The sequence below is a fragment of the Pan paniscus genome, chromosome 15, assembly GCF_029289425.2.
Source record: "Pan paniscus chromosome 15, NHGRI_mPanPan1-v2.0_pri, whole genome shotgun sequence".
In the NCBI taxonomy this organism is placed as follows: Eukaryota; Metazoa; Chordata; class Mammalia; order Primates; family Hominidae; genus Pan; species Pan paniscus.
Window position 1 is genome coordinate 65,434,879 of NC_073264.2, and position 14,033 is coordinate 65,448,911.

Here is a 14,033-nt window from a genome sequence, read left to right on the forward strand (position 1 = left end):
GATCTTGGCTCACTGCAACCTCTGCCTCCCAGTTTCAAATGATTCTCTCACCTCAGCCTCCCAGGTAGCTGGGACCACAGGCATGTGCTACCATGCCCAGGTAATTTTTGTGTTTTTAGTAGAGACAGAGCTTCACCATGTTGGCCAGGCTGGTCTTAAACTCCTGACCTCGAGTGATCCCACCTCAGCCTCACAGAGTGTTGAGATTACAGGTGTGAGCCACCATGCCTGGCCAAGCACACGTTATTTTGTACAATCTTAAGAAAACTTAATAAAGGATTATTTTTATTTGCATGGATTAACCATTCAATGTATTATTTCCATACACATATTCAAAGGCAGAGGTGGAGGCTAGATGAGATGATATATTTATCTTTAAACTCTATATGGTCTACTGTTGACCTTACTTCATTAAGTCCTATTTTGTTTGTTTGTTTTGAGATGGAGTCTTGCTCTGTCGCCTAAGCTGGAGTGCAGTGGCACGATCTCAGCTCACTGCAACCTCCACTTCCCAGGTTCAATCGATTCTCCTGCTTCAACCTCCCAAGTAGCTGGGATTACAAATGTGAGCCACTACACCTGGCTAATTTTTGTGTTTTTAGTAGAGACAGGGTTTCTCCATGTTGGCCAGGCTGGTCTTGAACTCCCGACCTCAGGTGATCAGCCCACCTCAGCCTCCCAAAGTGCTGGGATTACAGGCGTGAGCCACTGCCCCCAGCCAGTCCTATATGTTTGTAAAATCTGTGGTTGTTCAATAAGTATTGAATAAATGAATGAATAAGCAAATCATTCAGTTTGTGAGTAAAAGAAATGAGTGTGGTAGCCAGACTTTTAAGATGACCACCAATGATCTGCACCGCGCTGCCTGGTACCCTTATAGTCTCGAACAACATTGTATCAGGTTGGTCTGTTTGACTGATAGAATATGGCAGAAGTGATGTTATGTAACTTACAAGAAGAGATTATAAAAGACACTAAACTTTCCATATTATATTGATGGTTTTATCTATCAAATATGTACACAGTGAAAAAACTGAAGATATGGGAAAGGGCATGTTTTTTGATAAAATTAGAAGCATAATTCTAAGGATTTTTCCCCCTCACTTTTCCAATGTTAAGTGAAATATAAATAGTTTTTATCAGCTTTCTACACCAAATAAAGTTAAAGTTATTAATATTAGAATAATAGTCAATTTCATTGCCCAAAATAACATCTATAATTCAGGAAAGTCTTTTTTCATAGTCTAATCTTTTAAAACATCATTAAAAGCAATTTTTCCTTCCAGGTATTTCAAGGATCTTTTGTTGTTCCCTATACTTTTCTTCAAGTTGGAATGATTCACAAACAGCTGTTCATAAAGATGATACAGCTGTTCCATTTGCTGAGTAAGCATCTGAATTTCCTGCTGAAGATCTTCTGTTCTCTATAGAAAAAGAAGGAAATACTTCCTGATAGTTAACAGTTACGTTTAGAGTGACATTGTGGGGACAATAAATTAGTAAATAGAGGCTAAAGGAAGACTATTAAGACTTGACATTTAAAAATTAATTTAAAAAGAAGTGGATCTGATACACAACAGTAAGACATTTTAGTTTGTAGAGTAATAAAGTCATAAAATAAGTTTTGAGAGATCAGAGGTTAAAAAATTATAGACTTCCGTTAATAGATGTAGCAGATGTCACTAGCATATTGAAACCTGATAGCCATATTCATTACATTCCACTGTTGATGGAGTGGAATTGCTGAGTCACAGGGTAGGATATATTTTGGTTTTAGGGATACACTTTGGTTTTAGGAGATATTGACAAATGCATTTCCAAATGGGTTGTACCAATTTAATCTCCTATCAGGAATGTAGGAGAATCCTGTTTCCTTGCCTAGCTCTGACATCATTTTAACCACATGCAAAATCCTCAATTATTTAACAAAAGAATGTAATACCTTCTGTTTCCAACCCACACATCATCCAAGATCTCCTGTCCTTTTATGCAGCTCTGGGATCTGAGTAAGCAAGTTTAGTTTCTGGACTTTTGTTGAGTAAAAGTAGGAAATAAGAGGAGAGAAAATTATTCATGAAATGATGAATTTGCATTAGAAAGAAGGTAGGAAAAAGAGGAAGGGAAGAGAAATTACGAGCAACATAGACTGGATCTGGGAGAGTTTTTTAAGAGAATGGAGAGTAAGGCACAGGAGAAAAAGGTTTAGGATGTGATGTGAGAGATATAGTGAGAAAAGTTAAGAAAATGAAGGTGTTATTGTAAATTATGAATATTCCACCTTTTATTAAATTAAGAAAATTAGTTAAGGCAAATAATTAAGATTGGAATTACAGTTGACCCTTGAAGACCAATTTGAATTGCATGGGTCCACTGATAACGTGGATTTTCTTCTACTTCTGCTACCCCGGAGACAGCAAGACCAACCCCTCCTTTCCTTCCTCCTTCTCAGACTACTCAAAGTGAAGACGATGAGAATGAAGACCTTTATGATGATCCACTTCCACTTAATGATTAGTAAATATATTTTTTCTTCTTTATGATTTTCTTAATAACATTTTCTTTTCTCTAGCTTTCCTGTAAGAATACAGTGTATAATACATACAACATACAAAATATGTGTTAGTCAACTGTTTATATTACTGGTAAGTCTTCCAGTCAACAACAGGTTATTAGTAGTTAAGTTTGGGAGGAGTCAACAATTATACACAGATTTTTTTTTTTTTTTTTTGCACGAGGGCCATATCCCCTAACCCCAGATTATTAAAGGATTAACTGTACTTTCAACTAGTTTTGACGACTGAAATATTCTTTTATAAATGGAGCCCACACATAAATTGGATCATGTAGACCCTTGCTTTACATACAGATTACATTAAAAAGTGGTTATAGTCGAAGGTATTTGAAGAACACTTCCACTACTTCCTCAGCAATATTTTACCCCCAACAGACTTCTATAAAATCTTCTCTTTTTATTCTTTTCTACTGACTACTCCTCAACCCTCCTTCACTCAATGAAGATTTGGGGCCTCACATTCTTCTTCTATACCAACTCATACCATAATTCAAGATTTCAGGGGTCACAGTAGATGATCGATCCAAAAATACAGCTTTGTGATTCATGTGTCTACTTAATTCCAATGCCCTACACCTACACTCATTTATTATTTAATTATTTATTATTTTAATATTAATAACGTTAACTTTTTTTGATGTAGAAAGTGGTTGTTAAAGCCAGATCATTCCAGCTCCCAAGAGTTAATTATTCATATCTCTTTCTAATTCAATGCTCAATGACATGTTGGTATCAAAAGTCAACAAATGCTCAAATTGGGTGCTTTTTCTCAAGAGCCAGTTTACCAGCACATGACTGCCTTTATACCCTACTTCAACCACCTACACCTAGATCCAAAAACAACCCTGGATTTTGTCATCAGCAGGAATTGCTCCATACCAGAAATATGAAACTCCGCTATCTTATTCTGTAACATGATCTCAGCTTTCAGCTTTCTCACAGCCCTATTACCCCTATACCTTTCTCTTCAGTATCACAGAGACCTTCAGGCCCCCCTTGCATTTTCTCTTCATATATCAGAAAGGCATAAAGGCTCCCAGTCAACCACGGTATAAAGGAACCATGGCTTCCTTCTACCCTCCCTTTGGGAGAGAACCAACAAACAACTCAACATTTCTCGATTACCTCCTAGAGTTACACAAGATAACAAAAATTGTTTTTCTTCAAAAATCAATCAAAACTTATTCTCACCTTCATCATGAAAATATTCATGGTTCCTTGTCCTTTCATATTCATATGGGAGTGAATCTGTTGGCATCTACCAATTGATCTAGAATGGGTTTTTTTTGTTCTACCTTTTCTCTTTAAACCAGATATACCTTGTGTCAATAGACTGAAAGATATCAGTGGACTAAAATAATTCAAACAATTTTCAAATGTCCATTCCTAAATTAAAAAGAAATGTCCCCTTTTAAAATATATATATAGTTGGCCAGGCACAGTGGCAAACGCCTGTAATCCCAGCACTTTGGGAGGCTGAGGCAGGTGAATCACCTGAGGTCAGGAATTCGAGACCAGCCTGGCCAACATGGTGAAACCCCATCTCTACTAACAATACAAAATTAGGCCAGGCACAGTGGCTCACGCCTGTCATCCCAGCACTTTGGGAGGCCAAAGTGGGCAGATCACCTGATGTCAGGAGTTCGAGACCAGCCTGGCCAACATGGTGAAACCCTGTCTCTATTAAAACTACAAAAATTAGCCGGGTGTGGTGATGGGCGCCTGTAATCCCAGCTACTCGGGAGACTGAGGCAGGAGAATTGCTTGAACCCAGGAGGCGGAGGTTGCAGTGAGCCAAGATAATGCCACACACTCCAGCCTGGGCGACAGAGCAAGACCCCACCTCAAAAATACAAATACAAACACAAAAATTAGCTGGGTATGGTGGCATGTGCCCATAATTCCAGCTACTTCAGAGGCTGAGGGAGGAGAGTCACTTGAACCCAGGAGGCAGAGGTTGCAGTGAGCTGAGATCACACCACTGCACTCCAGCCTGGGCAACAGAGCAAGCCTCCATCTCAAAAAAATAAAAATAAATAAAAACAAAATATATGTATAGTCAAAATATATTTCTAAGGCCGGGCACAGTGGCTCAAGCCTATAATCCCAGCACTTTGGAAGGCCAAAGCGGGTGGATCTCCTGAGATCAGGAGTTTGAGACCAGCCTGGCTAACATGGTGAAACCTGTCTCTACTAAAAATACAAAAAAAAAAAAAAAAATTAGCCAGGCATACTGGTGTGCACCTGTAGTCCCAGTTACTCAGGAGGCTGAGGCAGGAGAATCGCTTGAACCTGGGAGGTGGAGGTTGCAGTGAGCTGAGATCACGCCACTGCACTCCAGCTTGGGTGACACAACGAGACTTCGTCTCAAAAAAATAAATAAATAATGAAACCCATCTCTACTAAAAACACAAAAATTAGCTGGGTGTGGTGTTGCACACCTGTAGTCCCAGGTACTCAGGAGGCCAAGACAGGAGAATCACTTGAACCTGGGAGGCAGAGGTTGCAGTGAGCTGAGATTGCACCACTGCACTCCAGCCTGGGCAACAGAGCAAGACCCTGTCTCAAAAAAAAAAAGATTTCTAATGAAAACAGCTGTTCAGTAATCCCAATAGTCCCAAGAGGGTGTCATTTCAGATACCATCCTTTTTAAGAAGACATTTGGAGAGCAATATCTGCCTGGGTAGTAGGATAATATTATAAGGATTAGGACATCACACATGGTTTCTCAGTCCATTTGTGTTGCTACAAGGGAATACTTGAGGCTGAGCAATTTATAAAGAAAAGAGGTTTATTTGGCTCACAGTTCTGCAGACTGTACTAGAAGCATGGCACCAACATCTGTTTTGGATGAGGGCCTCAGGAAGCTTCTACTCAAGGCAGACAGCAAAGGGAAGCTAATTTTTCCATTTTGTAGATGAGAAAACTGGGACAAGAAATATTTAGCAATTTGTCTAAACCTACAATATAAGAGGTAGATCCCAGATTGAAACATACACAGTCTGACTCTAAAGACTCTTTGTATTTCAAAGAAAGTAGCCCCTTGGCTCTGATATTAGTTGCAGATATTTTAAATTCTTATTTTAAAATAAAATTTAAATAAAATAAAGTAACCCCTTTAGTATTAGTTGTAGATATTTTAAAATATTATTTATATTGTAATTTTTCTTTAAGTATGCCTACAATTATTGTAGGAGAAAAATGGAAGTAAATAAAGAAATTTGAGAAATTTGAAGGCAAATATTAAAGGTACTGGAGAGTGAACACTAAAGTATCAGAAAGATGCCTTATGATACTGTGTGTGTAGATCACATGGTGAAAGAGAAGGCAAGAGAGAGAGGAGGGGTAAGTACAAGGATCTTTACAACAACGAGTTCTTGTAGGAACCAAGAGTGAGAACTTACTTACTCCCTCTAGAAGGGCACCACACCATTCATAAGGGATCTGCCTTAACAACCCAAACACTTCCCACCAGGCTCCACCTTCAACATTAGTGATCAAATTCCAACATGAGACTTGGCAAACAAACAGTATCCAAACCGTAGTACACAGACTAAAGTACTTCTACTACAACAATTCCTGAGTGGAATTCTTTAATTGGGATATGAGAAGGGGGAAAGGAATTGGAAATAACTACAATAATTTGGGCCAGGCACTGTGGCTCATGCCTGTAATCTCAGCACTTTGGGAGGCCAAGGCGGATGGATCACTTGAGCTCAAGACCAGCCTGGGCAATGTCGTGAAACCCTGCCTCTATCAAAAAAAAAGAAAGAAAGAAAGAAAGAAAGAAGAAATTTGTATGTGAAAACTTGTATCATACATACAAACAGCTTAGATACATAAATGACTAATTACATGTTTGGATCTTGCTTTGAATACTAATTGCTAGGGAACGATAATATCTCTCTATTCTAAGGCTAATTTACAGTTTTTCATGTCCTTTTCTATCGTAGAATTGCAGCCAAAGGGATTGGTGAGCCTGAAGTCAAGTCAAGATAAACTACCCGGCTAGGCATGGTGGCTCACGCCTGTAATCCCAGCACTTTGGGAGGCCAAGGCGGGCAGATCACGTAATGTCAGGAGTTTGAGACCAGCCTCGCCAACATGGTGAAACCCCATCTCTACTAAAAATACAAAAATTAGCTGGGCGTGGTGGCAGGCGCCCGTAATCCCAGCTACTAGGGAGGCCAGGAGGTGGAGGTTGCAGTGAGCCAACATCCTGCCACATTGCACTCCTTTCTGGGCAAAAAGAGCAAAACTCCGTCTCAAAAAAAAAGAAAGAAAGAAAGAAAGAAAGAAATTAGGCTGGGCACTGTGGCTCACATCTGTAATCCCAGCACTTTGGGAGGCCAAGGTGGGTGGATCACCTGAGTTTGGGAATTTGAGACCAGCCTGACCAATATGGAGAAACCCCATCTCTACTAAAAATACAAAAGTAGCCGGGCGTGGTGGCACATGCCTGTAATCCCAGCTACTCAGGAGGCTGAGGCAGAAGAATCACTTGAACCTGGGAGGCAGAGGTTACGGTGAGCTGAGATCGCACCATTGCACTCCAGCCTGGACAACAAGAGCGAAACTCCATCTCAAAAAAAAAAAGAAAGAAATTGCCTCACTAGATTTCAGACACTTACTGGCAAGTCCAAAATTTGCAGCGTGGGCCAATAGACTGAAGAGTCAATGTTGAAGTTCAAGTCCAATGGCTGTCTGTTGGCAGAATTTTTCTTTGCTTGCAGAAGGTCAGTCTTTTGGTCTCTTCAGATGTTCAACTGATTGGATGAGCCCCACCCAAATTATGAAAGATAATCTGCTTTACTCAAAGTCCATCGATCTAAATGTTAACCTCATCCAAAAACATCTTCACAGAAACATCCAGAGTAATGTTTAACCAACTATCTGGGCAACACAGCCCAGCTAAGTTAACAAATAAAATTAATCATCATGGCAGCAGGCACCTGTAATCCCAGCTACTCGGAAGGCTGAGGCAGAAGAATTGCTTGAACCTGGCAGGCTGAGGTTGCAGTTAGCCGAGATCATACCATTGCGCTCCAGCCTGGGTGACAGAGGAGGACTCCATCTTGACAAAAAAAAAAAAAAAATCAACAATAACAAAAAACAAACTAATTATTACAAGAACAAAGACCAGAGGAGAAAAAACACAGTAAGTAGCAGTATGGTGGACTTAAATCCAACAATATCAGAATTTAATGTAAATAGCCTAAACATTCCAATTAAAAGACAAAGATTATAAGACTAGATTAAAAAACAAAACTTAACTATATGCTGTTTACAAAAGACATACTTTAATCACATAGAAAGATTGAAAATGAAAAATGGAAAAATACATACCATGCAATCTAAGAAATATTATCTAGCTATGTTAATATCAGACAACCTAGACTACAGGGCAAAAAGTATTACATGAAATAAGTGAGATTTCATAACGATAAAAGGGGCAATTCAATAGAAAGATAAAAATCCTCAATTTGTATGCAAATAGCTTCAAAGTTAAAAAATAAATGTTGATAGAACTAAATAAACAGACAAATCCTTAATCAGTGATGGATATTTTGACACACTTTTCTCAATAACTATAGAACAAGGAAGAAGTCCTGGGCCTAAATATCTCAGTCAACTCAGTCCACACTGCACAGGAAGGATAGAAAAAGGGCTGGGAACCAGACATGGTGTAAAAAGATCCTTTGCGGCCCGGCCCAGTGGCTCACGCTGGTAATCCCAGCACTTTCGGAGGCTGAGGTGGGCAGATCACGAGGTCAGGAGTTCGAGACCAGCCTGACCAACATGGTGACACCCTTTCTCTACTAAAAATACAAGAAATTAGCCAAGCGTGGTGGCGCGCCTGTAATCCCAGCTACTAAAGAGGCTAAGGCAAGAGAATCCCTTGAACCAGGGAGGTGGAGGTTGCATGAGCCGAGATCATGCCATTGCACTCCAGCCTGGGCAACATAGTGAGACTCCATCTCAAAAAAAAAAAAAAAGAATCCTTTGCACAGTCTCCTTCAGAGAGTCCTTCTCTCCCTTTTCCAACACTGGTAGAATGATGAAATATTGAGAAAAAAAATCATGGTGTGTCACTCAGCCACCATTTTAGCACTAAAGACAAAAACTGATGGTCCCTAGAGCCTCACTCTGTAGTCTTATTTGAAACTGTGCTTAGAAGATGAAAAGGACAAAGACATAAATTTTTAAAAATGAAATTATCCTGAAGAGTTTGCTATGCCTGATCAGCTATTATACATCCATCTATGGCTATGGTTGATGAATTGCTTTTAATTACTTTTTCACTTGAACTTTTCAGCCATCTTATTTCAGACAATATCTGCACAACCAGAAAATACACACACACCTTGATCTCTTGTTGCTGGCTACTGAGTTTAATCTCTTAGTTTGAGTAAATATTTGTTTCCCACTTCTGTTTCAGGCTCCTATGTTTTCCTTTTAAAAGTGATCTGGGAAATGCAAACCCCAGAGGAAAATGAAAGCTATCAATTGGTCTAACGTACAGTAAATAACAGAATAAAGATGGTCTACAACAGAATGTAAATCTGGATAGAAAAGCTTTTCATATTTTGTGGCTTTCTTAAATATTACTCTTATTATAAGAGGATGAATTAATGACCATCTTTTCTCCTGCTATCAAAAAGGGTACTGTAACCGGGCATGGTGGCTCACGCCTGTAATCTCAGCACTTTGGGAGGCCGAGGCGGGTGGATCACGAGGTCAGGAGATCGAGACCATCCTGGCTAACACGGTGAAACCCCGTCTCTACTAAAAATACAAAAAATTAGCCAGGTGTGCTGGTGGGCACCTGTAGTCCCAGCTACTCGGGAGGCTGAGGCAGGAGAATGGCGTGAACCCAGGAGGCGGAGCTTGCAGTGAACGGAGATCGCATCACTGCACTCCAGCCTGGGGGACAGAGCAAGACTCCATCTCAAAAAAAAAAAAAAAAGGGGTACCGTATATGATCAAACATTTCCTCTCTACACACATTGACCAGATAATCACAAATCTTTTTTTTTTTTTTTTTGAGACAGAGTCTCGCTCTGTCGCCCAGGCTGGAGGGCAGGGCAGTGGCGCGATCTCAGCTCACTGCAAGCTCTGCCTCCTGGGTTCATGCCATTGTCCTGCCTCAGCCTCCTGAGTAGCTGGGACTACAGGCGCCCACCACCACGCCCAGCTAATTTTTTGTATTTTTTAGTAGAGACGGAGTTTCACCGTGTTAGCCAGGATGGTTTTGATATCCTGACCTTGATAATCACAAGTCTTATAATGAAAAATTGTAATAATGTTATACCAGGCAATAAGTGAAATTCCATGAGATTAAACTGATCAATCAGAAGCATGGAGCTCATATGCTATATGTGAGCTTATGATGAGAGACATGTTTCAAAAATAAACTAGAATTTTCTACCTTAGTTTTATAATTCATTCCATTAAGTCCTGCTTGCCTCTTTTAAGACTCTGAATACTTGTTTTTCAGACTTAATTCTTGTTAAAGATACAATATGTTCCTCTAGATCCTTGACATCGTATTTCAGGGACACTATCTGGGATGGCTATTAAACATTATTTTCTTTGTAGCTTTTTAGTTCAGACTTCAACTTTTGCAATGAAATTTCTTTTATGATGTATTAGTCCATTTTCACACTGCTGATAAAGACATGCCCAAGACTGGGTAATTTATAAATAAAAAGAAGTTTAATGGACTCACAGTTCCACATGGCTGGGGAGGCCTCACAATCATGGCAGGTGAAAGATACATCTTACATGGCAACAGGCAAGGTAGAATGAGAGCCAAACAAGAGGGGAAATCCCTAATAAAACCATCAGATCCCATGAGACTTATTCACTACCATGAGAACAATAGGGAGGAAACCACCCCCCATGATTCAATTATCTCCCACTGGGTCCCTCCCACAACATGTGGGAATTATGGGAGCTACAATTCAAGATGAGATTTGGGTGGGGACACAGACAAACCATATCATATGAGAAGTTTGTTTTGAAGATTCTTTACCTAAATAGAAGGCATTTTAAAAATTATTTATAATTTTAAATTTAAAAGTTCATTATTTCAAAATCATATTTTATATATAAATATATATTAAGGTCAAATCTTTCAAATCTGTGTGTTCCAGTGTTCAATACATTTTTAAAATAAAATCAAATTAGCACATATAGCTTGGAATACAGTATTTTATTCTGATCAACACAAAAATTATTTTTTAAAAGAGTAAATTGCACCAACAATGAATTCTGTAAATCCTAGTAGCAAAGAACATTAAGTGTATGCTACTTTGGGCCATACTTGTTTTGCTTTATGATGTGTCCTAAAGGGGAGTGTGTTCAGTCTTCTCATTCTACCACCAAACCTAGTAGATTACAAAGCAAACATGTATTATCTGAAAGGAACCCAAAAGTGGCCTTGTTGAGGGATCCAGCTAACGGCCTCTTTTGAGACACTGATTGACTGAGGATGAAAAATACATTTCTCAGGTGGCTCATTCACATGCTCACAGAAGGCTTCAGTTCTTCCCTGGCTGTTGGGAGTAGGCCTATTTCTCACCAAATGTGCCTTTCCACAGCACTGTTTGATATGTTCTCATGACAAGGCAGCTGCTTTACTTCAGAGTGAATGATCGAAGAGAGAGAACAAAAAGGAAGTCATGACCTATTGACGTACCTCCACATTGGCCATATTCTACACATAGAAGCAAGTCACTAAATCCAGCCTACATTCAAGAAGAGGAGAATTAGCCACCACCTTTGGAAGGAAACAGTATCAAAGAAATTGTGGTCTTATTTTATTTTTTTGAGACATTTGCTCTTGTTGCCCAGACTACAGTGCAATGGTGCGATCTCAGCTCACTGCAACTTCTGCCTTCTGGGTTCAAGTGATTCTCCTGCCTTGGCCTCCCAAGTAGCTCAGATTAAAGGCGTGTGACACCAGGCCAGGCTAACTTTTGTATTTTTAGTAGAGACGGGGTTTCACCATGTTGGCCAAGCTGGTCTCAAAACTCCTGACCTCAGGTGATCCGCCTGCCTCGGCCACCCAAAGTGCTGGGATTACAAGCATGAGCTACCATGCCCAGCCTGTTGTCTTATTTTAAAACCACTACAGGAATACTGTTTGTGTAGGGTTTTTTCCTAAAATATTTTTAATAAATAATGGTTTTTCCTAAAGTAATATATACCTAGCACTGGGGATATAAAGATAAACAAGAGAGGCAAACCTCTTACAGAGCTTACCTTCTATTGTGACAAGCCAGTAAACATGTATAAAAATTAATGAAATAATTTTAGATAATAAGTGCTGTATATAGAATAATGTAACAGTGATCAGGGAAGGCACACAAAGGAGTAACTTTTGTTAGTGTGACTAGAAAGGCCTCCTGTGATACATTAAGATAAATGGGGTTATACTATGCATTCTATTAGATAACCTGACTTTATCATTTAACAAAGCTATCTGTCTTAACTTGGGCTACTATAACAAAATATTAATACCACAGACTGAGTGGCTTTAAAAACAGACATTCATATCTCATGGCTGTGGAACCTGGAAAGACCAAGATCAAGGTGACAGCCAGTTCAGTTCCTGGTGAGGACTCTTCCTAATTTACAGATGGCTGCCTTCTCACCATGTCCTTAAATGACTGACAGAAGAAAGCTCTGGACTCCCTTCTTCTTTGTATAAGGACACTGCTCCCATCATGGGGGCCCCATCTGCGTGACCTCATCTAAATCAAACTACCTCCCAAAGGCCCTGCCTCCAAATACCACCACATTCAGGATAAGGGCTTCAACATATGAAAGTTCAGGGGACACAATTCTGTCTATAGCAGCTATCTCCCATATCTACACATTTATATCTTCCCTTTAACAACTGCATCCATCTTGATGAAAACTTGTACCTTTTTACAACTGTAAACAATGCTGTGATAAACATTTTTTTTTTTTTTTTTTTTTTTGAGATGAAGTCTCACTCTGTAGCCCAGGCTGGAAGTACAGTGGCGTGATCTCGGCTTACTGCAACCTCCACCTCCCAGGTTCAAGTGATTCTCCTGCCTCAGCCTTCCAAGTAGCTGGGATTACAGGCGTCCGCCACCACGCCCAGCTAATTTGTGTGTGTGTGTGTATGTGTATTTTTAATAGAGACAGGGTTTCGCCATGTTGGCCAGGCTGGGCTCGAACTCCTGACCTCAGGTGATCCATCCACCTCGGCCTCCCAGAGTGCTGGGATTACAGGCATAAGCCACTGTTCCTGGACAACACATTTATAAATATATATGTGTACAAGCTGTGATAAACACTTTTACACATATTTGTGTGCACATATTAATATTTTTGTAGGATAAACTTCCACAGGTGAAATTATCAATGGAAGCACAATTTTAAGTTGTAGATAATATCAAACTGTCCTTCAAAATGGTTGTAAAAATTTACATTTCTGCAAAAAGGAGTAAACACTGTTTCCTTACTAACTTTATGTATAAATATTTCTATCAAAAGATTTTATGTATTTTTATTACCTTACAAACAGGCCATTCTCAGTCTTCATTTTATTTGATCAGTCTGTAACATTTAACAGTTAATTACTCTTTCTTTCACAGAACACATTTTTCACCTGTCTTGTAAGGCAGCGTGCTCTTGGGGTTTTCCTCATGACACACTGGACTCTTCTTTTCAATCTTCCCTCCTGTTTCCTTCTCATCTCCTTGAATTCTAAACACTGCAGTGTCCTAGGCATCGGTATTTGGTTGTCTCTACCTAAACCTGTTCCTTTGGTGGGATCTCATCCGATCTCATGAATTTAAATGCCATATCTCCACTTGGATGTCTAAGAGGCGAGGTATTTAAAAACATTTAAAGCCGAACTTATGATTGTACCCCCAAAACCTGGTCCTTCCAGTATCACCTTATTTCAATTCAGTAAATCACAACTCTATTTTTGCGCTTGCTCAAATCAAACCCTTGCTTTCTTTCTCATATCCTAACTTCCTCTCTTCATTCAGATTTTTCTCATCAGATTCTGCCTCCCACTGCCATTCCTTGCCCTTTTAATTTACCTATTAAAAAAAAAGATGAATCTCTAAAACTATATATTTCTTTACTTGATCATTGTCCTCCCCACCAGAAGATGAGCTGAGGGCAGGAACAGTTCACTACGGTATCTGATTCACTAATATCTCTAGCACCTATAGCAGTGTTCTTGGCACAGAGTGGCACTCAATAATTATTTTCTCAGTAAATGAATGGCTTGTACTGTTCACACACATCAGTACCATGGTTGAAAACCAAGCTGTTGAGGTAGCAAGGGTAACAAATTGAGAGATAAAGCATCTGGGTTTGGGGCCTAGCCCAGGCACAGGTATGCAGCTGTAGGCAACTTATCCTTCAAAGTCGATTTCATCATCTGTAAAATGGGGTTTATGCATTTCCT

At 39.5% G+C, this 14,033-nt stretch overlaps 1 protein-coding gene across 8 annotated transcripts in view; it reads right to left on the reverse strand.

Annotated features, from left to right (window-relative positions):
* The window catches only part of ESR2 (estrogen receptor 2), a 111,473-nt gene that overhangs the window by 96,160 nt on the left and 1,280 nt on the right, over positions 1–14,033 (reverse strand). For 2 of the 8 annotated variants that reach the window (XM_055097689.2, XM_063596238.1), the window contains exon 2: positions 7,204–7,646. The exons of 4 other annotated variants lie outside the window; for them this stretch is intronic. The gene's annotated coding sequence lies outside the window, so the exon portion shown is untranslated. Of the gene's footprint in view, positions 1–7,203; positions 7,647–13,217; positions 13,431–14,033 lie in introns of all 8 variants that reach the window. 2 more of the 8 variants (XM_055097691.2, XM_063596237.1) reach the window with 2 other exon arrangements.